The sequence below is a fragment of the Hordeum vulgare genome, chromosome 5H (genome assembly GCF_904849725.1).
Source record: "Hordeum vulgare subsp. vulgare chromosome 5H, MorexV3_pseudomolecules_assembly, whole genome shotgun sequence".
NCBI lineage: Eukaryota > Viridiplantae > Streptophyta > Magnoliopsida > Poales > Poaceae > Hordeum > Hordeum vulgare.
Window position 1 is genome coordinate 328472672 of NC_058522.1, and position 25783 is coordinate 328498454.

A 25783-nucleotide genomic window follows, 5' to 3' on the forward strand; every position below is an offset into this window, starting at 1 on the left:
GAGGAAGATAGAACTTAATGAGGTTGTGGAACCTCTGCTTCAACAAGATGGTGGCACAGGGCAGAAAGAAATTTCTGTCGAGGCAACACCAGTTGAAGAGCAAGATAATGCCGATGATGATGAAGCTTCGGATCAAGTTACTATTGGACGTCGTAGGTCGACAAGAGCGCGTGCTGCTCCTGAGTGGTACGGGAATCCTGTCTTATCTATCATGTTGCTAGACAACAATGAGCCTGCAAATTATGGAGAAGCAATGGTGGGCCCAGATTCCAACAGATGGTTAGAGGCCATGAAATCCAAGATATGATCTATGTATGAAAACAAAGTGTGGACTTTGGAAGTATTACCTGAAGGTCGCAAGGCTATTCAGAACAAATGGATCTTTAAGAAGAAGACGGACGTGCACGGTAATGTGACCGTTTATAAAGCTCCACTTGTGGCAAAGGGTTTTTCACAAGTTCAAGGAGTTGACTACGATGAGACATTCTCAGCCGTAGCGATGCTTAAGTCCCTCCGAATCATGTTAGCAAAGTATGCAAGCTGCATTTTTTGATTATGAAATCTGGCAGATGGATGTCAAAACGGCGTTCCTTAATGGATTTCTTAAGGAAGAGTTGTATATGATGCAACCCGAAGGTTTTGTCGATCCAGAGAATGCTGACAAAGTATGCAAGCTCCAGCGATCCATTTATGGACTGGTGCAAGCATCTCGGAGTTGGAATAAGCGCTTTGATGAGGTGAGCAAGGCGTTTGGGTTCATACAAGTTGTAGCAGAAGCTTGTATTTACAAGAAAGTGAGTGGGAGCTCTGTAGCGTTTCTAATATTATATGTGGATGACATATTGTTGATTGGAAACAATGTGGAGTTTTTGGAGAGCGTAAAGGATTACATGAACGAAAGTTTTTCAATGAAATACCTAGGAGAAGTTGCTTACATATTAGACATTAAGATCTATAGAGATAGATCGAGGCTCCTAATAGAACTTTCACAAAGCATATACCTTGATAAAGTTTTGAAAAGGTTCAGAATGGAACAATCCAAGAAGGGGTTCTTGCTTGTGTTATAAGGTATAAAGTTGAGTAAGACTCAGTGTCCAGTAATTGCAGTAGATAGAGAAAGATGAGTGTCGTCCCCTATGCTTCAGCCATAGGGTCTATCATGTATGCAATGTTGTGCACAAGACCGGATGTCATCCTGGCCATAAGTATGGCAGGTAGGTTTCAAAGTGATCCAGGAGTGGAACATTGGGCGGCGGTCAAGAACATTCTGAAGTACTTGAAAAGGACTAAGGAAATGTTTCTCGTTTATGGAGGTGACGAAGAGCTCGTCGTAAAGGGCTACGTCGATGCAAGCTTTGACACTAATCCGGATGAATCTAAGTCTCAAACTGTATACGTATTTATTTTCAATAGGGGTGCGGTAAGATGGTGCAGTTCCAAGCAAAGCGTCGTAGCAGATTCTACATGCGAAGCGGAATACATAGGTGCCTCGGAGGTGGCTAAGGAGGGTGTCTGGATGAAGCAGTTCATGACAGATCTTGGAGTTGTGTCGAGCGCACTAAATCCAATAACTCCGTTCTGTGACAACACTGGTGCCATTGCTTTGGACAAGGAACCAAGGTTTCACAAGAGGACCAGACACATCAAAGGACGCTTCAACCTCATCCATGACTATGTCGAAGGAGATGACATAAATATTTGCAAAGTGCACATGGATCTGAATGTTGTAGATCTGCTAACTAAACCTCTTCCACGAGTGAAGCATGATCAACACTAGAACTGTATGGGTGTTAGATTCATTCCAATGTAAACCACATAGCGATGTGAGACTAGATTATTGACTCGAGCGCAGGTGGGAGCCTGTTGGAAATATGCCCTAGAGGCAATAATAAAATAGTTATTATTATATTTCCTGTTTCAGGATAATCGTTTATTATCCATGATATAATTGTATTGAATGGAAACATAAATGCATGTGTGGATATACAGACAAAACTATTTCCCTAGTGAGCCTCTAGTTGACTAGCCTGTTGATCAAGGATGGTTAAGGTTTCCTAACCATAGACAAGTGTTGTCGCTTGATGACGGGATCACATCATTGGGAGAATGATGTGATGGACGAGACACAAAACTATAAACGTAGCATGTGATCGTGTCATTTTGTTGCTATTGTTTTCTGCATGTCAAGCATTCATTCCTATGACCATGACATCATGTAACTCACTGACACCGGAGGAATGCCTTGTGTGTATCAAACATCGCAACGTTACTGGGTGACTATAAAGATACTCTACAAGCATCTCCGAAGGTGTCGTTTGAGTTAGCATGGATCAAGACTTGGATTTGTCACTCCGTGTTACAGAGAGGTATCTCGCGGCCCACTCGGTAATGCATATCACATATAAGCCTTCCAAGCAATGTGACTAAAGAGTTAGTCACGGGATCTTGTATTACGGAACGAGTAAACAGACTTGCCGGTAACGAGGTTGAAATAGGTATAGAGATACCGACGAACAAATCTCGGGCAAGTAACATAGAGAAGGACAAAGGGAATGGTATACGGGATTATATGAATCCTTGGCACAGAGGTTCAACCGATAAGATCTTCGTAGAATATGTAGGATCCAATATGGACATCCAGGTCCCGCTATTGGATATTGACCGAGAAGTGTCTCATGTCATGTCTGCATAGTTCTCGAACCCGCAGGGTATGCACACTTAAGGTTCGGTGACGTTTCGGTATAGTTGAGTTATAGGTGTTGGTGACCGAAGTTTTCTTCGGAGTCCCGTATGAGATCCCGAACGTCATGAGGGTTTCCAAAATGTTCCAAAGACGAAGATTGATATATAGGATTGTTGCATTTGGCTTCCGGAAAGATTTAAGGCATTTCCGATAAAGTATCGGGAGTGATGAATGGGTTCCGGAGTTTTACCGGGAGGGGCCACCCACCCGGGAGAGAACCTAATAGGCCCATGGGTGGAACACCAGCCCTTAGCGTGCTGGTGAGGACAGCCCAATAGGGCGGTTTCGACCAAGGAGAAAACATGGGAAAAAGGGAAAAAAGAGTAGGTGGGAAGGATGGAAGGGACTCCTCCTTCCAAACCGAAGTGGAGGAGGATTCCTTCCTCCCTCTCGGCCGAAGCCCTCCTACTTGGAGTAGGAGGTAAGCCCCACCCCTTGGTTCGTCCTATATATACTAGATATTTTAGGGTTTTTGAGACACAACTTTGCCACGTGCAACCCTAAACCTCTACTTCGTAGTTCTTCCTCCAGATCGGATTTCTGTAGTGCTTAGGCGAAGCCCTACAGGAATAGATCACCACCACCACCACCGGCACGCCATCATGCTGCCGGTGAACTCATCTACTTCCCCGTCTCTCTTGCTGGATCAATAAGGTGGAGATCGTCATCGAGCTGTACGTGTGCTGAACGCGGAGGTGTCGTCCGTTCGGTACTAGATCGGGACGGATTGTGGGATGGAGGCAATTTGGATCGCGAAGACGTTCCACTACATCAACAGCGTTTCTTAACGCTTCCCGCTTAGCGATCTACAAGGGTATGTAGATCCGATCTCCCTCTCGTAGATGATCATCACCATGATAGGTCTTCGTGTGCGTAGGATTTTTTTCCCATGCAACGTTCCCCCAACACATTTATAGTCCCCAGTTACGTTGGGACGTTGGATACACACAAGGTATTCCTCTGGTGTCCGGGAGGTGCATGATCTCATGGTCATAGGAACAGATACATTGACATGCACAAAAGATTAGCAATAAACTGACACGATCATATGCTATGTTCATAGTTTGGGTCTTGTCCATCACATCATTCTCCTCATGATGTGATCCCGTTATCAAGTGACAACCCTTTGTCTATGGCTAGGAAACCTTGACCATCTTTGATCAACGAGCTATTCAACTAGAGGCTTACCAGGGACAGCGTTTTGTTTATGTATCCACACATGTATTTGAGTTTCCATTCAATACAATTCTAGCATGGATAATAAACGATTATCATGAATGTGACGCCCTCGTTTTGATCGTACGCTAATCATACATGCAAATGCGTTCGACCAAGCTCAAGGACTCCCGGGAAGATATCACTACACAACTCTAAGCACACAAAAACATACAAGCTCCATAGTACAAGCGAGGGGCCTCGAGGGCTGGAATACAGAAGCTCGATAAACACACGAGTCAACGGAAGCAACAAATATTTAAGTACGAACATAAAATATGAGGCGCCTTAGAGAAGGCTAGCACAAAATATACAATGATCGAACGAGGCGAGGCCTCCTGCGTGGGATCCTCCTAACTACTCCTGGTCTTCAGCGACCTCCACGTAGTAGTAGGCATCGTCGGGGTAGGAGTCGTAGGTGGCGGGATACGCCATCTCCTGGGCTCCATCATCTGGTCGCAGCAACGGATCAAGGGGAAAAAGGGGAGCAAAGCAACAGTGAGTACTCATCCAATGTACTCGCAAGATTGACATCAGAACTATGCTAAGTATGCATCAATATCAAAGGAAGGGGGTTATATGTGGACTGACTGCAACAATGTGAGAAAGAAGAGAGAAGGCCTAGTGCTATAGAAGACTAGCATCTTCAGGAGCCTTGCATCAATAGACGAGAGTAGAACAGGTAACACAATTAATAGTCATATTGTTGCATCATTATTAAATAAAGACACACCCAGAGATCCTTCCTTGATTCCCTTCGAGGAAGCAAATTCCGGAGCAACATTCCAATTAAGTAAAAGTTGTAGTTGTATAAGATCAGGGCACAACTCCAAGTCGTCATGTAACCATGGACACGACTATCCGAATAGATAATTTCTTCCCTGCAGGGGGCACCACATATTCCCCATCACGCTCGATAAACTCTGACCAGACACACTTTCCTGGGTCATGCCCGGCCTCGGAATATCGACACGTCGCAGTCCCACCAAGACTAAACAGAGAGGCCAACCCGCCGGTCTAAATCCTAAGCACGCAGGGGTCGTGGGCACATCACCCTTTCCACTCCTGCACGATGCGAGGGCGACCGATGTCAGTCCTGGCACATCTTATACAAGAACGGTGATAATCCAGACCACTCGGGCGCGTGCCACTCCATTGCTGACGTTTGAAGAGATTCAAGGGATCACCCTCGTTGGATTCCGAAAGATGTAACCATCAAGGTGGCCAGGGAGAAATCACCCTCGATGGGCCACGCTTGATGGGTTGTACGACAGAGTCGTTATCGGAAGTGGTGAATGAGGAATCACCCTTCGAGAACCACCATCGGTCAACTACACTACAACGCTAACATCGGAGTATGTAACAAGGTGTCACCCTCGGCACTCGATAGTAGCTCTGCAGCCTCGTACAACTAAGGAGGGTGTGAGTGTTGTGTCGGGTCTTGGCTCGTCGATCAGGGATCGAGACTTAACAATAAAGTAGGGGAAACTAGAATAAGGGGGCAAAGGGGATGACTGCTCCACCTAAACTAAACAGTTTAGACTGTGGTATAGTAGAGTAGTAGTTCATAAAAAACAGGCTATCCATCATAATATGATCTATCTACAACAGTAGCAAAATTCTAATGCAAGCATGAGGGAGGAGTAAATAGGCGATATAGGGATGATCAAGGGGGGTTTGCTTGCCTTGTTGCTCTGTGGCAAAGGGCTGATCGTCAGGAGGGTAGTCGTACCCGGCAACAACGTCAGTCTCTGGGTCTACCAGTAAGAAGAGGGGGAAAGAAATAATAAATATTAACACAGATGCAATCACTAAGCATGCCATGGCAATATGCAGGTCTAGGCATGAGCTAACGCAAAATTATCCATCATAGATGGATCGGGAAAATATCGGATGATATTTCCCGGGTCTCTGGCAACTACGGGTCACGCGAAACGGATGAAAAAGTTCCATGTTCACTATGGTAGGGACGCATGGCACACGAACAAATAGCGTATCCGGGTTCGTCTCGTTCTGCTCATCAACTTTCATGTATAAATTATTTTATCTGACTTACGATTTATTTTATATTAACTCTTAAAGTTTTAATAATATCCAGAAATTAAAACAGATTAAATTTAATTCAAAAATAGAATTGTGACCTCATCATGATGTTAACATGACATCACCAGTCAACACGGTCTTTGACTCGTCAAATATGACCAACGGGTCCCATACGTTAGAGGAATAATTTTAATTAGGGTTAATTAATGGGGGTGGGACCCACCTGTCATAGTCTGCTTAAACATCTTATTAACTAATTAACAGAGTAATTAACTAATCTAATTAATCCTTAATTATATATTTAAATAATTAACTAGTTAATTAATTAAAATATTTATTTACATATTTAGTTATTTTATTATATATATATATATATATATATATATGTATATATATATTAAACGTTCTGAGGGGTATCGGGCCCCCAAGTCATTCTCACACGGGGAAGGGGTTAGTGTGTGTGTGTGTGTGTGTGTGTGTGGGGGGGGGGTTAATCCCCACTAACCCAAATCGAGGTAGGGGTAGTGGCACTTGCCGTGGCCGAAACCAACTAGCAGGACCAACCAACCATGGGCGTGGCGGCGGATGGTGAGCAAGCCGGCGACGGGAGGAGGCCACGAGCGGCGTGGCGGGGAACCGGAGGGGCGGCGCGGATCCAGCGGTGGGGAGGGGGCCTGAGCACGCGATGCCGGCGGGGTGGGAAAAGGCACCGGGGGCGCGGTGGCCGCGGCGCAGCCCTGCCACGCCGGAGCACGACTGGAGGGGGAAGAGGGAGGAGCGGAGAGGCCCCCGGGTGTCTCACCACCGTTGCATGGGAAGACGCGTCCCGGGACGGTCTGTGCAGACCGACGAGGGAGTTCGATGGGGGAGGGGGGCGTCCGAGGTGGATGGCGGAGAGGAGGGGCAGCGGGGCAGCGCATGGCTTCGGTCTCCCGAGCCCCGATCCACTTTGGATCGGGAGGGGCATGGGGAGGGGAGCGAGGTGGGGGACGAGGGGTCTCGTGGCTGCCAGAGGGGAGGAGTGAGGGGGTAGGTGAGGATTAGGGTTCCCATTGGGGTTATATACCCCATGGGTATTGGCCGGTTGAGGCTGATCTAGGTGGGCCGGTTGGCCCAGTTGGGGCCGGCCCAGTGGGGGGGGGGTCTTTTTATTTTTATTTTATTTATTTTCAGTCTTTGTTTCAGATTTTTTTATTTAATGGATTTAAACACTTCTAAAAATAATGATTCCTAACAAACAACTTCCTAGGTAATATTTGACACACACCAAACATTTTTATTTTGACATTTGATAACTTTTATCATTTGACTTTATTTTACATTTGAATTTGAATCGGTTTTGAAATGAGATTAACAAGAGTAATCACGGTGACGAGGAATCATTAGCATATGTTTACTGTAGCTTAATTGCAGATATTACTGTAGCAAAAGCTGAGGATGTCACAACTCTCCCCCACTAACAAGAATTCTCATCCCGAGAATTAAGAGGTAGAAGGAAAGAGCTTGGGGTATTCATCACAAAGCTGATCCCCGCGTTCCCAAATGGCTTCATCTTCAGTATGGTTTGACCACTGCACTTTAAGGAACTTGGTGACCTTGCAACGAGTCTGGCGTTCATCCTGATCGAGAATGTGGACCGGATGCTCTTTATAAGAGAGGTCTTGTTGCAGCTCAAGCATATCATGATCCACTGCTCGAATAGGATCCTTGAAGCAGCAATGGAGCTGAGACACATGGAAGACATCGTGAACCTAAGAAAGGTTCGCCGACAGTTCCAATTGATAAGCTACTTTTCCACGCCTTTCGAGAACAGTGAATGGACCAATATAGCAAGGAGCTAACTTGCCCTTGATCCCAAAACGGTGTGCACCTCTCATTGGTGTGACATGAAGATAAGCCTTTTCACCAGGTTGATAGAACATATCTTGATGATGACGGTCATACTGACTTTTCTGACGAGACTGAGCAGCCTTCAGATTCTCATGAATAATGCAGACTTGATCTTCAACATGTTGGATAATATCCGGACCGAATAGTGACCGTTCCCCAGTTTCTGACCAATTTAGAGGAGTTTGACTCCTTCGTCCATATAATACTTCAAATGGGGCCATCTTCAGACTAGCTTGATAGCAATTGTTGTAGGAGAACTCGGTATACGGGAGAGATTCCTCCCATTTCTTACGGAAAAATGACACAAGCTCGAAGCATGTCCTCGAGAATTTGGTTGACTCATTCAACTTGTCCCTGGGATTGAGGATGAAATGCGGTGCTGAAGAGTCCCCATAACTTTCTGAAAACTTTCCCAGAATTTTGAAGTGAACAAGCTGCCACGGTCCGAGCTGATTACCAATGGAATACCGTGAAGTGAAACAATCTGCCAGTTGACTAACATTTATTGTTTCTTTAACGGCCAGAAAATATGCAAATTTGGACAGTCGGTCAATGACGACGAGAATAACATCATTACCTTTCTGAGATCTGGGAAAACCAGTGACAAAGTCCATTTCAACATGGTCCCATTTCCATTCAGGAATAGAGATAGATTGCAAAGTTCCAGCAGGCTTTTGATGTTCTGCTTTGATTCGCCAGCAAATATCACATTCTGCAACATAGCATGCAATGTGTTGTTTCATATTAGGCTACCAGAATCTTTGGCGGATGTCTTGGTACATCTTGGTACTACCCGGATGTATACACAACGGGTATCATGAGCTTCTTTCATCACCTTTACGGTCATTCTGAGATTTTCCTTTTTACTTGGGACGAATAGGCGACCCTTGAAGTACAAGGCAACATCTTCAGGAAAAGTGAAAAAGGAGGGTTTACCTTCTGTAAGGTAACATTTAATTATTTCTACATCATTGTCATAACCTTGCAGAGTCTTGATGGTGCCCACAAGATCTAGTTCAGCAACCAGGTTACTGAGGGAACCCTGATTAACAACACGGAGGTTCATCTTTTGAAACTCTTCAGGAGGGGGAACAAGATAACCCCGAGGAACAATATGGAGGTTCAACTTATGGAATTCCTCTTGAAGACGGTCATGAACCTTATGAACCTGGAGGTGGTTGCAGTATGATTTGCGACTCAAGGCATCAACCATTACGTTAGCCTTGTCGGGGGTATATGATATACCACAGTCAAAATCTGCTATACGCTCCATCCATTTTTGTTGACGTAGATTCAGATCCGGCTGAGTGAACAGATACTTCAGACTTTGATGATCGGTGTAGATCTCACAACGATTACCGAGAAGGTATTGTTGCCATTCTTTCAGTGAATGCACAACTACGACAAGTTCGAGATCATGAACTGCATAGTTCTCTTCATGAGCATTGATGACCGACAAGTATAGGGCGTAAATCGTAGTCCTTTCGATAAGTAAGAGTGTCGAACCCAACGAGGAGCAGAAGGATCTGACAAGTGGTTTTCAGCAAGGTAAAATCTGCAGGCACTGAAATTGTCGGTAACAAGTGATTGTGTGGTGAGATGATTCATAGCAAGCAACAAGTAACCAAAGTAGCAACGGTGCAGCAAAGTGGCCCAATCCCTTTTGTAGCAAGGGACAAGCCTGGACAAAGTCTTATAGGAGGAAATACGCTCCCGAGGACACACGGGAATTTCTGTCATGCTAGTTTCATCATGTTCATATGATTCGCGTTCGTTACTTTGATAGTTTGACATGTGGGTGGACCAATGCTTGGGTACTGCCCTTACTTGGACAAGCATACCACTTATGATTAACCCCTCTCGCAAGCATCCACAACTACGAAAGAAGAATTAAAACAAAGTCTAACCATAGCATTAAACTAGTGGATCCAAATCAGCCCCTTACGAAGCAACACATAAACTAGGGTTTAAGCTTCTGTCACTCTAGCAACCCATCATCTACTTACTACTTTCCACTGCCTTCCTGTATTCCCAAATAATGGTGAAGTGTTATGTAGTCGACGTTCACATAACACCACTAGAGGAAAAACCGAACGAATACCAAATTCACATGACTACTATTAGCATGATTTATCCCATGTCCTCAAGAACAAAAGTAACTACTCACAAAGCACAATCATATTCATGGCCAGAGAGGTAATGAGTAGCATCAAGGATCTAAACATAAACTCTTCCACCAAATAATCCAACTAGCATCAACTACAAAGAGTAATAAACACTACTAGCGACCTTACAAGTACCAATCGGAGTCGCGAGATGGAGGTTGGTTACAAGTGATGAACTAGGGTTTGGAGATGAGATGGTGCTGATGAAGATGTTGATGGTGACGAGTCCCCTCCGATGAGAGGAGTGTTGGTGATGACGATGGCGACGATTTCCCCCTCCGGGAGGGAAGTTTCCCCGGTAGGATCGTCCCGCCCGGAGCTCTAGATTGGTTCTGCTCAAGTTCCGCCTCGTGGCGGCGGCGAATCCACGAAAAAGATCCTCCTTGATTTTTTCCTGGACGAAACCCTTCATATAGTAAAAGAGGGGGGCCAGTGGGCCAGCAGGCTGCCCACAAGCCCTCATGGCGCGGCCTAGGGGGGGGGGAGGTGGCCGCGCCGTGCAGGCTTGTGGCCACCTGCACACCCCCCTCTGGCGCTTCTTCGGCCTAGTATTTTTGATAAATCAGGAAAGAAATCCTCATTGATTTTTTACGGCAATTGGAGTTTCGCAAAATAGGTATCTCAATTTTTCTCCACTTTCAGGCCAGAATTCCAGTTGCCGGCATTCTCCCTTTTCATGTAAACCTTGCAAAATAAGAGAGAAAAGGCATAAGAATTGTACCGTGAAGTGAAATAACAGCCAAAGAAGCGATAAATATCAACATGAAAACATGATGCAAAATGGACGTATCAACTCCCCCAAGCTTAGACCTCGCTTGTCCTCAAGCGAAAGCCTAGCTAAATAAATATGTCCACATGTTTAGGGAGAGAGGTGTCGACAAAACAAGATACGAACATGCATGAATCATGATCAAGGTCAGAACAACAATACCAACATATAATCTCTCATGCTAAAGTGATAATTCCTTCACAAAGTAAAGCATGGATCAAGAACCTTACCGAGAAGTAACAACCGATAGCCTTTAGTCATTGAAGCAATTGCAATTTATCACAACATCAGAAAGAGTAAAATAAGAGCTTGTAAAGCAAATCGACATACTCAATCACTCTTTCGTTCTCTACAATTGCTACAACTCACGTGGTACTCATGAGATGAAAGTTTCAGCTGGACACAGAGAAAGATAGGGGCTTACAGTTTTGCCTCCCAACTGATTACCTCAAGGGTAATGTCAACAATAATAATTCATGAATGCCTACCTCCAAGTTGACATATGAATATAGATCTTTCCCAAGCATATGACGTTAGCCAAGATAAAGGCGAAACAGGTAATTGGTGAAGATCACCATGACTCTTTCAAGGGCAAAAAGTAAAGGTACAAGATAGGCCCTTCGCAGAGGGAAGCAGAGGTTGTCATGCGCTTTTGAGGTTTGGATGCCTGTCCTCTTAGCGCGGAGGAACGTCACTTTATATTGCCTCCTGTGATAAAGAACTTTATTATGCAGTCTGTCGCTTTTATGTCTTCCTCATCACAGGTTCGTACAAAGCTTATTTTCCACACACTAATAGATCATAAATATTAGAGAGCAATTTTTATTGCTTGCACTGATGACAACTTACTTGAGGGATCTTATTCAATCCATAGGTAGGTATGGTGGACACTCATGGCAAAACTGGGTTGAAGGTTTTTGGATGCACAAGTAGTATCTCTACTTGGTGCGGGAGGTTTTGGCTAATATGAGGTGGAAGCAATCGTCACATGCTAAGGGATCTCTAATCATATAACATTGTTCGAAACCAAGCAAACACAATTCATTATGTTGTCTTCCTTGTCCAACATCTACTTCTAGGCATGTAATAGTTTAGTGAGTGTTCACAATCATAGATGGTGTCAGAGATGATGTATTTATATGTGAACCTCTCCTTCCTTATCACTTCCTATTAATTGCAACAATGACCAAGGTCTACGTTTGCCTACCCTCAACAAGTTTCAATCCTCATTCTTTTTATATGTGAAGCCATCACTTCCCATAAGATCATTACATGATCTTTCATGCTTTTGTTCTATTCTCACTCTTTTGATCATGGCAAGAGGCATAGCCCTTCAACTAAGACACACTTTATTATATGGCTCACCAGCTCGAATACATCGGGGGTGACACAAAGCAAAACTCAAGACTAAAACACTAAGACTTTTAATCTACTAGAGAAAGAGAAAACTGAAAAGGAAAACTAAAACAAAGGTAAAGGCAAAAGATGTGATGGTGATACGATAGCGGGGCAACTCCCCAAAGCTTGGCATAAGCCAAGGGGATTGCCCATACCAATGCTCAGTTGTCTTCCTTTGGTGGTGATGGTGGATGAGTTGTTGCAACATGAGTTTGATCCTCCGTCTTCTAAGCATAGGTGCTCCATCATGGAAATATGAACGAGTCTCCGGAATCCTCAAATCTGCAGCCAACCTTATGGATTTAAATCTATACTCATACTCACAGTTTTGGTTCTGCAGGTCATAGATTCCTTCTCCGTAGTGGCACAATTTCTTTGGGCACTGTCTAGAGTTTTACTAGCATAGTGAATAACATTCAACTTCTTGTCAACTCTTTGTCCTAGAACATCACCAACAGCATAATCACTAGCGTCGCACATGATTTCAATGGGCAAGTTCCAATCAGGTGGTTGAACAATAGGTGCGGTTATCAAGGTGGTCTAGTATTTCGAAAGCTTCCTCACAATCCTCATCAAAAACAAAAGGAACATCCTTCTGCAAGAGGTTGGTAAGAGGCCTAGAAACCTTAGAGAAGTCTTTAATGAACCTTCTATAGAAACCAGCATGACCTAGGAAACTTCGTATACCTCTGATATCTGTGGGGAAAGGCATTTTCTCAATTGCATCAACCTTAGCCTTATCAACTTCAATGCCTTTATCAGAGATTTTGTGTCCTAAGACGATGCCTTCATTAACCATGAAGTGGCACTTCTCCCAGTTCAAGACGAGGTTGGTATCTTTGCCTCTCTGTAAGACTCGATCAAGGTTGCTGAGGCAATCGTCAAAGGAAGAACCGTAAACAGAGAAATCATCCATGAAGACCTCAACAATCTTTTCACAAAAGTCAGAGAATATGGCCATCATACATCTTTGAAAGGAGGCAGGTGCATTGCATAAACCAAAAGGCATACGTCTATAAGCAAAGGTACCGAAGGGGCAGGGGAAAGTGGTTTTCTCCTGATAAGATTGTGCAACAGGTGTTTGGGAAAAACCTGAATAACCATCTAGAAAGCAGAAGTGTGTGTGCTTAGATAGCCTTTCTAGCATTTGGTCGATAAACGACAAAGGGTAAAGGTCTTTCCTAGTTACCTTGTTCAGTTTCCGGAAGTCGATCACCATCCTATAGCCAGTAATAATCCTCGGTGGGATTAATTCATTCTTATCATTAGGAACGATGGTGATACCTCCCTTCTTAGGTACCCAATGTACTTGACTTACCCAATCACTATGAGCAACAGGATAAATGATTCCTGCTTCCAGAAGCTTTAATCTCCGTTGATGATCAACAACTAGCTTAGAAGCAGGATCAGTTTTAATTTTGTGCTGACATAGAGTGGGACTAATACCCTTAAGATCATCAAGAGTATATCCAATAGCATCACGGCGCTTCCTCAAAGTATTTAATAACTTCTTCTCTTCGTGATTCGAGAGATGAGCACTAATAATAACAGGATATATCTCATTCTCATCAAGATAGGCATACTTAAGAGTATCTGGTAACTGTTTAAGCTCGAACATAGGATCACCCTTTGGTGGGGGAGGATCCTCAAGCAGTTCAACAGGCAGATAATTCTTAAGAATAGGATATTGCTCTAAAACAATTTTATCTATCTCATTTATTTCATCCATATGCATATCATTTTCATGCTCAAGCAGATATGGCTCTGAAGGATCCGTAGGAGGTACGGCAATAGAGGCAAGAGCAATGATTTCATCCCTACCAGACGACTCTTTTTCATTGGGTTGTCTTCCAAACTTGGAGAAGTTAAATTCATGAGACACGCCCTCGAAACTAACAGTGACAGTCTTTTTAACGCAATCAATATGAGCATTGACAGTGTTGAGTAAGGGTCTACCAAATATGATGGGACAAAAGCTATCTTGTGCAGTAGCAAGGACGAGGAAATCAGTAGGATACTTCGTCTTACCACACAGGACTTCTACGTCTCTCACAATTCCTACAGGGCAGATAGTGTCTCTATTAGCTAGCGTAATAGTGACATCAATGGGTTCTAACTCAGCAGGTGCAATCTCATCTTTGATTTCATCATATAGGGACCGGGGTATTGCACTAACAATAGCACCCATATCACATAAACCATGATAACAGTGATCTCCTATCTTGACAGAAACAACGGGCAGGCCAACAACACGTCTGTGTTTGTCTTTCGTGTGAGGTTTAGCAATTCTAGCGGCATCCTCACAAAATTTGATAGCATGCCCGTCTATGTCTTGGGCTAAGAGATCTTTGATAATAGCAATACTAGGTTCAACTCTAATTTGCTCAGGGGGTGCAAGTGGTCTAATGTAACCCCTACGTAACACAGTTGAAGCTTTAGAATAATCCTTTTTCCTAGCAGGATAAGGTGGTTTCTCAGTGTAGGCACAAGGAACAATAAGATCATTATAGGCAATGACTTTCTCTTCAACTAGATTGGGTTTAACTATGTTGACTTCTACAGGAGGATGATACTTAAACCACTTCTCTTTGGGAAGATCAATATGAGCAGCAAAAGATTCACATAGTGAAGCTACTATCTCATAGTCAAGTCCATACTTAGCGCTAAAATCTCTAGAAGTGTTTGTTTCAACAAAAGATTTAACGCAATCAAACTGGAAATTCATACCTGACTCCTTACTTTCTTCAAGCTCCCAATTTTCAGAGTTATGTTTGATTCTTTCCAATAAATTCCACTTGTGATCAATATCCTTCTTCATAAAAGAACCGGTACAAGAAGTGTCAAGCATGGTACGATCTTCATGAGAAAGCCGAGCATAAAAGTTTTGAGTGATAACTTCTCTTGAGAGCTCATGATTGGGGCATGAATATAGCATTGATTTAAGCCTCCCCCAAGCTTGAGCTATGCGTTCCCTGTCATGAGGCCAAAAGTTATAAATATAATTCCGATCACGATGTACTAAATGCATAGGATAAAACTTTTGATGAAATTCCAATTTCAACCGATTGTAGTCCCATGATCCAGTATCATCACATAGCCTATACCATGTCAACGCCTTATCCTTAAAATATAAAGGAAATACTTTCTTCTTTACCTCATCCTCGGGCAAACCTGCAAGCTTAAATAAACCACAAACTTCATCTACATAGATTAGATGCAAGTCTGGATGCGATGATCCATCTCCTGTAAAAGGATTAGCCAGCAGTTTCTCAAGCATACCCGAAGGAATTTCATAAAAGATATTTTCAGTAGGTACCTTAGGTTGAGGAGCAACTCCTTGTGCTTCCGTTCGTGGTGAAGATACCCCGAACAAATTCCTCAAAGGAACAGTTTCCATAGTGACAAGTGATAATAAATTTCAGCATGGTGTATAAATGTTTCCTTACCAAATTCCACTTACCAAAGGCGACTCACTCCTCGGAAAAGGCGCCAAAAAAGAGTCTTGATGACCCACAAATATAGGGATCAATCTTAGTCCTTTCGATAAGTAAGAGTGTCGAACCCAACGAGGAGCAGAAGGCTCTGATCAATGGTTTTCAGCAAGGTAATAACTGCAAGCACTGAAATTAGCGGTAACAAGTGATGGTGTAGTGAGGTGAAACGTAGCAGGTGAAAAGTAACAAGTAACGGTGCAGCGAAGTGGCCCAATCCCTTTGGTAGCAAGGGACAAGCCTGAACAAAGTCTTATAGGAAGTAAAGCGCTCCCGAGGACACATGGGAAATCTGTCAAGCTAATTGTTATCATGTTCACATGGTTCGCGTTCGTTACTTTGATAGTTTGATATGTGGGTGGACCGGCGCTTGGGTACTGCCCTTACTTGGACAAGCATCCCACTTATGATTAACTCCTCTCACAAGCATCCGCAACTACAAAAGAAGAATTAAGACAATGTCTAACCATACCATTAAACTAGTGGATCCAAATCAGCCCCTTACGAAGCAACGCATAGACTGGGGTTTAAGCTTCTGCCACTCTTGCAACCCATCATCTACTTACTACTCCCCAATGCCTTCCTCTAGGCCCAAATATGGTGAAGTGTTATGTAGTCGACGTTCACATAACACCACTAGAGGAAAAGACAACATACAACATATCAAAATACCGAACGAATACCAAATTCACATGACTATTAATAGCAAGACTTATCCCATGTCCTCAGGAACAAAAGAAACTACTCACAAAGCATGGATATATTCATGACCAGAGAAGTAATGAATATCATAATGGATCTGAACATATAATCTTCGACCAAGTAAACCAACTAGCATCAACTACAAAGAGTAATCAACACTACTAGCAACCTTACAGGTACCAACGGCGTCGCGAGACGGCGATTGGTTACAAGAGATAGACTAGGGTTTGGATAGGAGATGGTGCTGATGAACATGTTGATGGAGATGACTCCCCTCCGACGAGAGGAGTGTTGGTTATGACGATTTCCCCCTCCGGGAGGGAAGTTTCCCTGGCAGGATCGTCCTGCTGGAGCTCTAGATTGGTTCTGCTCAAGTTCCGCCTCGTGGCGGCGGCGCCTCCTCGAAAAAGCTCCGCCTTTATTTTTTATGGACGAAACCCTTCATATAGCAGAAGAGGGGGGCCAGTGGGCCACCAGGGTGCCCACAAGCCCTGTAGCTACGGCCAGGGTGGCAGGCCGCGACTACCAGGCTTGTGGGCCCCTGGCAGCTGCCCTCTAGCAGTTCTTTCGCCCAATATTTTTTATATAACCCCAAAAAATTCCATGTTGATTTTCAGGGCATTTCGAGTTGCGCAGAATAGAGGACTCAGACTTTCTCCTTTTCCAGTCGAGAATTCCAGATGCCGGTATTCTCCCTCTTCAAATAAACCTTGCAAAATAAGAGAGAAAAGGCATAAGTATGGTACCGCAAAGTCTAATAACAGTCCATAAATCGATAAATATCAACATGAAAGCATGATGCAAAATGGACGTATCAACTAGCGGGTGTCTGTTTCTTAAACTTTAGTTGAATCAGATTTGACCGAGGCGGTGCTTGGAGAAGGTTAAATAGCAATTTGCATATCACCGTTGTGGCTTTGCGTAGGTAAGATGCGATTATACTAGATACCCGTAGCAGCCACGTAAAACATGCAACAACAAATTATAGGACGTCTAACTTGTTTTTGCAGGGTATGCATGTGATGTGATATGGCCAAAGACATGATAAGATATATTGGATGTATGAGATGATCATGTTGTAATAGTTAAATATCGACTTGCGCGTCGATGCTACGGCAACTGGCAGGAGCCATAGGGTTGTCTTTAAACTAACGTTTGTGCTTGCAGATGCGTTTACTATATTGCTAGGTAGTAGCTTTAGTAGTAATAGCATAGATAGCATGACAACCTCGATGACGGCACAATGATGGAGATCATGACGATGGAGATCATGGTGTGGCACCGGTGATGATGAATACCATGCGGGGTGCTTTGGTGATGGAGATCAAGAAGCACAAGATCATGGCCATATCATGTCACTTATGATTTTCATGTGATGTTAATCCTTTTATGCACCTTATCTTGCTTAGAATGGCGGTAGCACTATAAGGTGATCTCTCACTAAAATTTCAAAATAAAATTGTGTTCTCCCCGACTGTGCACCGTTGCGACAGTTCGTCGTTTCGAGACAACACGTGATGATCGGGTGTGATAGACTCAACGTTCACATACAACGGGTGCAAAACAGTTGCACATGCGGAACACTCGGGTTATAATTGACGAGTCTATCATGTACATACATGGCCTCGGAACACAAGAGACTGAAACGTCGAGCATGAATCATATAGTTGATATGATCAACATGGAGATGTGCACCATTGAAACTAAACTCAACTCACATGACGATCGGACTTGAGTTAGTGAATTTGGATCTTGCATCACTCGAATAACTAGAGGGATGTCTATTTGAGTGGGAGTTTATTAGTAATATGATTATCTAAACTCAATTATCTTGAACATAGTCTAAGTAATCTTTGCAAAATTTATGTTGTAGATCAATGGCTCGCGCAGTAGAAACCCTGAATTTTAATACGTTCCTAGAGAAAGCTAAGTTGAAAGATGATGGAAGCAACTTCGTTGACTGGGCTCGTAACTTGAGGCTTATCCTCGCTGCTGGCCAAAAGAATTATTTCCTTGATGCTGCGGTAGTAGATGCACCACCCACCACGGCTGACCAAGACATTTTGAATGCTTGGCAAGCGCATAAGGATGACTACTCACTAGTTCAATGTGCAATCTTGTATGGCTTAGAACCGGGACTTCAAAGACGTTTTGAACGTCAAAGAGCATATGAGATGTTCCAGGAGTTGAAGTTTATCTTTGAGAAGAACGCCCGGATCGAGAGGTATGAGACCTCCGATAAGTTCTATGCTTGCAAGATGGAGGAGAATTCATGTGTCAGTGAACATGTGCTCAGAATGTCTGGGTACTCAAACCGTCTAGCTGAGCTAGGGATTGAACTCCCGCAAGAAGCTATCACTGACCGAATTCTTCAATCACTGTCACCTAGCTATAAAGGCTTCGTGTTGAACTATAACATGCAATGGATGAATAAGTCACCCGGTAAGCTGTTTGCAATGCTAAAAGTCGCAGAGTCAGAAATCCAGAAAGAACATCAAGTGTTGATGGTCAATAAGACCACCCGTTTCAAGAAGAACAACAAAGGCAAGAAGGGTAACTCCAAGAATAGCGGCAAAACTGTTGCCCCTCCGACGAAGAAACCCAAGGATGGACCTAAGTTGAAAACTGAGTGCTATTATTGCAAGAGGACTTGTCACTGGAAGCGCAACTGCCCCAAGTATTTGGCCGATAAGAAGGCGGCTAACGCCAAACAAGGTATATGTGATATACATGTTATTGATGTGTACCTAACCAGCTCTCATAGTAGTGCCTGGGTATTTGATACCGGTTCTGTTGCTCACATTTGCAACTCGAAGCAGGTACTGCGGAATAAACGAAGGCTGGCGAAGGATGAAGTGACGATGCGCATGGGAAATGGTTCCAAGGTTGATGCGATCGCCATCGGCACGGTCTTACTTCAGTTACCATTGGGAATAGTTATGAACATCAATAAGTGTGATTTAGTGCATGCGTTAAGCATGAACATTATATCCAGATCTTTTTTATTGTGAGATGGTTACTCATTTAAGTCAGAGAATAATGGTTGTTCTATTTATATGAGTAATATCTTTTATGGTCATGCACCTAGTGTGAGGGGTTTGTTCATATTGAATCTCGATTGTGATGACACTCATATCCATAACATTGAGACCAAAAGATGTAGAGTTAACAATGATAGCACCACTTTCTTGTGGCACTGCCGCTTAGGTCATATTGGTGTTAAGCGCATGAAGAAACTCCATGCTCATGGGATTTTGGAGTCACTTGATTTTGAATCACTTGACACATGCGAACCATGCCTCATGGGCAAGATGACTAAGACTCCGTTCTCTGGAACAATGGAGCGTGCAAGTTACTTGTTGGAAATCATACATAGTGATGTGTGCGGACCAATGAGTGTGGAGGCGCGCGGTGGATATCGTTATTTTCTCACCTTCACCAACGATTTGAGTAGGTATGGCTATATCTACTTGATGAAGCACAAGTCTGAAACATTTAAAAAGTTCAAACAATTTCGGAGTGAAGTTGAAAATCAACGTAGCAAGAAGATAAAGTTCCTACGATCTGATCGAGGGGGTGAATATCTGTGTTACGAGTTTGGTGCTCACTTAAGACAATGTGGAATTGTTTCACAGTTGACACCGCCTGGAACACCACATCGTAATGGTGTGTCCGAACGTCGTAATCGTACTTTATTATATATGGTGTGATCTATGATGTCTCTAACCGATTTGACATTATCGTTTTGGGCTATGCATTAGAGACACCTACATTCACTTTAAATAGGGCACCATCAAAATCCGTTGAGACGACACCATATGAGCTATGGTATGGCAAGAAGCCGAAGTTGTCCTTTCTTAAAGTTTGGGGATGCGATGCTTATGTCAAAAAGCTTCAGCCTGAAAAGCTGGAACCCAAAGCGTAAAAGTGTGTCTTCATAGGTTACCCAAAAGAGACAGTTGGGTACACCTTCTATCTCAGACCCGAGGGTAAAGTGTTTGTCGCTAAGAACGAAGATTTTCTAGAGAAAGAGTTTCTCTCGAAAGAATTGAGTGGGAGGAAGATAGAACTTGATGAGCTTGTGGAACCTCTGCTTCAACAAGATGGTGGCACAGGGCAGAAAGAAATTTCTGTCGAGGCAACACCAGTTGAAGAGGAAGATAATAACGATGATCATGAAGCTTCGGATCAAGTTACTGTCGGACCTCGTAGGTCGACAAGAGCGCGTGCTGCTCCTGAGTGGTACGGGAATCCTGTCTTATCTATCATGTTGCTAGACAACAATGAGCCTACAAATTATGGAGAAGCAATGGTGGGCCCAGATTCCAACAGATGGTTAGAGGCCATGAAATCCAAGATAGGATGTATGTATGAAAACAAAGTGTGGAATTTGGAAGTATTACCTGAAGGTCGCAAGGCTATTTAGAACAAATGGATCTTTAAGAAGAAGACGGACGTGGACAGTAATGTGACCGTTTATAAAGCTCCACTTGTGGCAAAGGGTTTTTCACAAGTTCAAGGAGTTGACTACGATGAGACATTCTCAGCCGTAGAGATGCTTAAGTCCCTCCGAATCATGTTAGCAAAGTATGCAAGCTGCATTTTTTGATTATGAAATCTGGCAGATGGATGTCAAAACGGCGTTCCTTAATGGATTTCTTAAGGAAGAGTTGTATATGATGCAACCCGAAGGTTTTGTCGATCCAGAGAATGCTGACAAAGTATGCAAGCTCCAGCGATCCATTTATGGACTGGTGCAAGCATCTCGGAGTTGGAATAAGCGCTTTGATGAGGTGAGCAAGGCGTTTGGGTTCATACAAGTTGTAGCAGAAGCTTGTATTTACAAGAAAGTGAGTGGGAGCTCTGTAGCGTTTCTAATATTATATGTGGATGACATATTGTTGATTGGAAACAATGTGGAGTTTTTGGAGAGCGTAAAGGATTACATGAACGAAAGTTTTTCAATGAAATACCTAGGAGAAGTTGCTTACATATTAGACATTAAGATCTATAGAGATAGATCGAGGCTCCTAATAGAACTTGCACAAAGCATATACCTTGATAAAGTTTTGAAAAGGTTCAGAATGGAACAATCCAAGAAGGGTTTCTTTCTTGTGTTATAAGGTATAAAGTTGAGTAATACTCAGTGTCCAGTAACTGCAGAAGATAGAGAAAGATGAGTGTCGTCCCCTATGCTTCAGCCATAGGGTCTATCATGTATGCAATGTTGTGCACAAGACCGGATGTCATCCTGGCCATAAGTATGGCAGGTAGGTTTCAAAGTGATCCAGGAGTGGAACATTGGGCGGCGGTCAAGAACATTCTGAAGTACTTGAAAAAGACTAAGGAAATGTTTCTCGTTTATGGAGGTGACGAAGAGCTCGTCGTAAAGGGCTACGTCGATGCAAGCTTTGACACTAATCCGGATGAATCTAAGTCTCAAACTGTATACGTATTTATTTTCAATAGGGGTGCGGTAAGATGGTGCAGTTCCAAGAAAAGCGTCGTAGCAGATTCTACATGTGAAGCGGAATACATAGGTGCCTCGGGGGTGGCTAAGGAGGGTGTCTGGATGAAGCAATTCATGACAGATCTTGGAGTTGTGCCGAGCGCACTAAATCTAATAACTCCGTTCTGTGACAACACTGGTGCCATTGCTTTGGACAAGGAACCAAGGTTTCACAAGAGGACCAGACACATCAAAGGACGCTTCAACCTCATCCACGACTATGTCGAAGGAGATGACATAAATATTTGCAAAGTGCACATGGATCTGAATGTTGTAGATCTGCTGACTAAACCTCTTCCACGAGTGAAGCATGATCAACACGAGAACTGTATGGGTGTTAGATTCATTCCAATGTAAACCACATAGCGATGTGAGACTAGATTATTGACTCTAGCGCAAGTGGGAGACTGTTGGAAATATGCCCTAGAGGCAATAATAAAATAGTTATTATTATATTTCCTGTTTCAAGATAATCGTTTATTATCCATGATATAATTGTATTGAATGGAAACATAAATGCATGTGTGGATATACAGATAAAACTATTTCCCTAGTGAGCCTCTAGTTGACTAGCCTGTTGATCAAGGATGGTTAAGGTTTCCTCACCATAGACAAGTGTTGCCGCTTGATGACGGGATCACATCATTGGGAGAATGATGTGATGGACGAGACCCAAATCTATAAACGTAGCATGTGATCGTGTCATTTTGTTGCTATTGTTTTCTGCATGTCAAGCATTCATTCCTATGACCATGAGATCATGTAACTCACTGACACCGGAGGAATGCCTTGTGTGTATCAAACGTCGCAACGTTGCTGGGTGACTATAAAGATACTCTACAAGCATCTCCGAAGGTGTCGTTTGAGTTAGCATGGATCAAGACTTGGATTTGTCACTCCGTGTGACGGAGAGGTGTCTCGAGGCCCACTCGGTAATACAACATAACATATAAGCCTTGCAAGCAATGTGACTAAAGAGTTAGTCACGGGATCTTGTATTATGGAACGAGTAAACAGACTTGCCGGTAACGAGGTTGAAATAGGTATAGAGATACCGACGAACAAATCTCGGGCAAGTAACATAGAGAAGGAGAAAGGGAATGGTTTACAGGATTATATGAATCCTTGGCATAGAGGTTCAACCGATAAGATCTTCGTAGAATATGTAGGATCCAATATGGACATCCAGGTCCCGCTATTGGATATTGACCGAGAAGTGTCTCACGTCATGTCTGCATAGTTCTCGAACCCGCAGGGTCTGCACACTTAAGGTTCGGTGACGTTTCTGTATAGTTGAGTTATAGGTGCTGGTGACCGAAGTTTTCTTCGGAGTCCCGTATGAGATCCCGAACGTCATGAGGGTTTCCGGAATGGTCCAAAGACAAAGATTGATATATAGGATTGTTGCATTTGGCTTCTGGAAAGATTTCGGGCATTTCCTGTAAAGTACCAGGAGTGACGAATGGGTTCCGGAGTTTTACCGGGAGGGGCCACCCACCCGGGAGAGAACCTAATAGGCCCATGGGTGGAACACCATCCCTTAGTGTGTTGGTGAGGACAACCAAATAGGGCGGTTTCGACCAAGGAGAAAACATTAGAAAAAGGGAAAAAAGAGTAGGTGGGAAGGATGGAAGGGACTCCTCCTTCCAAACCGAAGTGGAGGAGGATTCCTTCCTCCCTCTCGGCTGAAGCCCTCCTACTTGGAGTAGGAGGTAAGCCCCACCCCTTGGTTCGTCCTATATATACTAGATATTTTAGGTTTTTTGAGACACAACTTTGCCACGTGCAACCCTAAACCTCTACTTCGTAGTTCTTCCTCTAGATCGGATTTCTGTGGTGCTTAGGCGAAGCCCTGCAGGAATAGACCACTACCACCACCACCGGCGCGCCATCATGCTACCAGAGAAGTCATCTACTTCCCCGTCTCTCTTGCTGGATCAAGAAGGCGGAGATCGTCATCGAGCTGTACGTGTGCTGAACGCGGAGGTGTCGTCCGTCCGGTACTAGATCGGGACGGATCGTGGGACGAAGGAAATTTGGATCGCGAAGACGTTCCACTACATCAACCGCGTTTCTTAACGCTTCCCGCTTAGCGATCTACAAGGGTATGTAGATCCGATCTCCCTCTCGTAGATGATCATCACCATGATAGGTCTTCGTGTGCGTAGGATTTTTTTCCCCATGCAACGTTCCCCCAACACATTTATTGTCCCCAGTTACGTTGGGACGTTGGATACACACAAGGTATTCCTCTGGTGTCCGGGAGGTGCATGATCTCATGGTCATAGGAACAGATACATTGACATGCACAAAAGAGTAGCAATAAACTGAAACGATCATATGCTATGTTCATAGTTTGGGTCTTGTCCATCACATCATTCTCCTCATGATGTGATCTCGTTATCAAGTGACAACCCTTTGTCTATGGCTAGGAAACCTTGACCATCTTTGATCAACGAGCTAGTCAACTAGAGGCTTACCAGGGACAGCGTTTTGTTTATGTATCCACACATGTATTTTATTTTTCATTCAATACAATTCTAGCATGGATAATAAACGATTATCATGAATGTGACGCCCTCGTTTCGATCGTATGCTAATCATACATGCAAATGCGTTCGACCAAGCTCAAGGACTCCCGGGAAGATATCACTACACAACTCTAGGCACACAAAAACATAGAAGCTCCATAGTACAAGCGAGGGGCCTCGAGGGCTAGAATACAGAAGCTCGATAAACACACGAGTCAGCGGAAGCAACAAATATTTAAGTACAGACATAAAACATGAGGTGCCTTAGAGAAGGCTAGCACAGAATATACAATGATCGAACGAGGCGAGGCCTCCTGCGTGGGATCCTCCTAACTACTCCTGGTCTTCAGCGACCTCCACGTAGTAGTAGGCACCGTCGGGGTAGGAGTCGTAGGTGGCGGGATACGCCATCTCCTGGGCTCCATCATCTGGTCGCAGCAATGGATCAAGGGGAAAAAGGGGAGCAAAGCAACAGTGAGTACTCATCCAATGTACTCGCAAGATTGACATCAGAACTATGCTAAGTATGCATCAATATCAAAGGAAGGGGGTTATATGTGGACTGACTGCAACAATGTGAGAAAGAAGAGAGAAGGCCTAGTGCTATAGAATACTAGCATCTTCAGGGGCCTTGCATCAATAGACGAGAGTAGAACAGGTAACACAATTAATAGTCATATTGTTGCATCATTATTAAATAAAGACACACCCAGAGATCCTTCCTTGATTCCCTTCGAGGAAGCAAATCCCGGAGCAACATTCCAATTAAGTAAAAGTTGTAGTTGTATAAGATCAGGGCACAACTCCAAGTCGTCATGTAACCATGGACACGACTATCCGAATAGATAATTTCTTCCCTGCAGGGGGCACCACATATTCCCCATCACGCTCGATAAACTCTGACCAGACACACTTTCCTGGGTCATGCCCGGCCTCGGAATATCGACACGTCGCAGTCCCACCAAGACTAAACAGAGAGGCCAACCCGCCGGTCTAAATCCTAAGCACGCAGGGGTCGTGGGCACATCACCCTTTCCACTCCTGCACGACGCGAGGGCGACCGATGTCAGTCCTGGCACATCTTATACAAGAACGGTGATAATCCAGACCACTCGGGCGCGTGCCGCTCCATTGCTGACGTTTGAAGAGATTCGAGGCATCACCCTCGTTGGATTCCGAAAGATGTAACCATCAAGGTGGCCAGGGAGAAATCACCCTCGATGGGCCACGCTTGATGGGTTGTACTACAGAGTCGTTATCGGAAGTGGTGAATGAGGAATCACCCTTCGAGAACCACGTCGGTCAACTACACTACAACGCTAACATC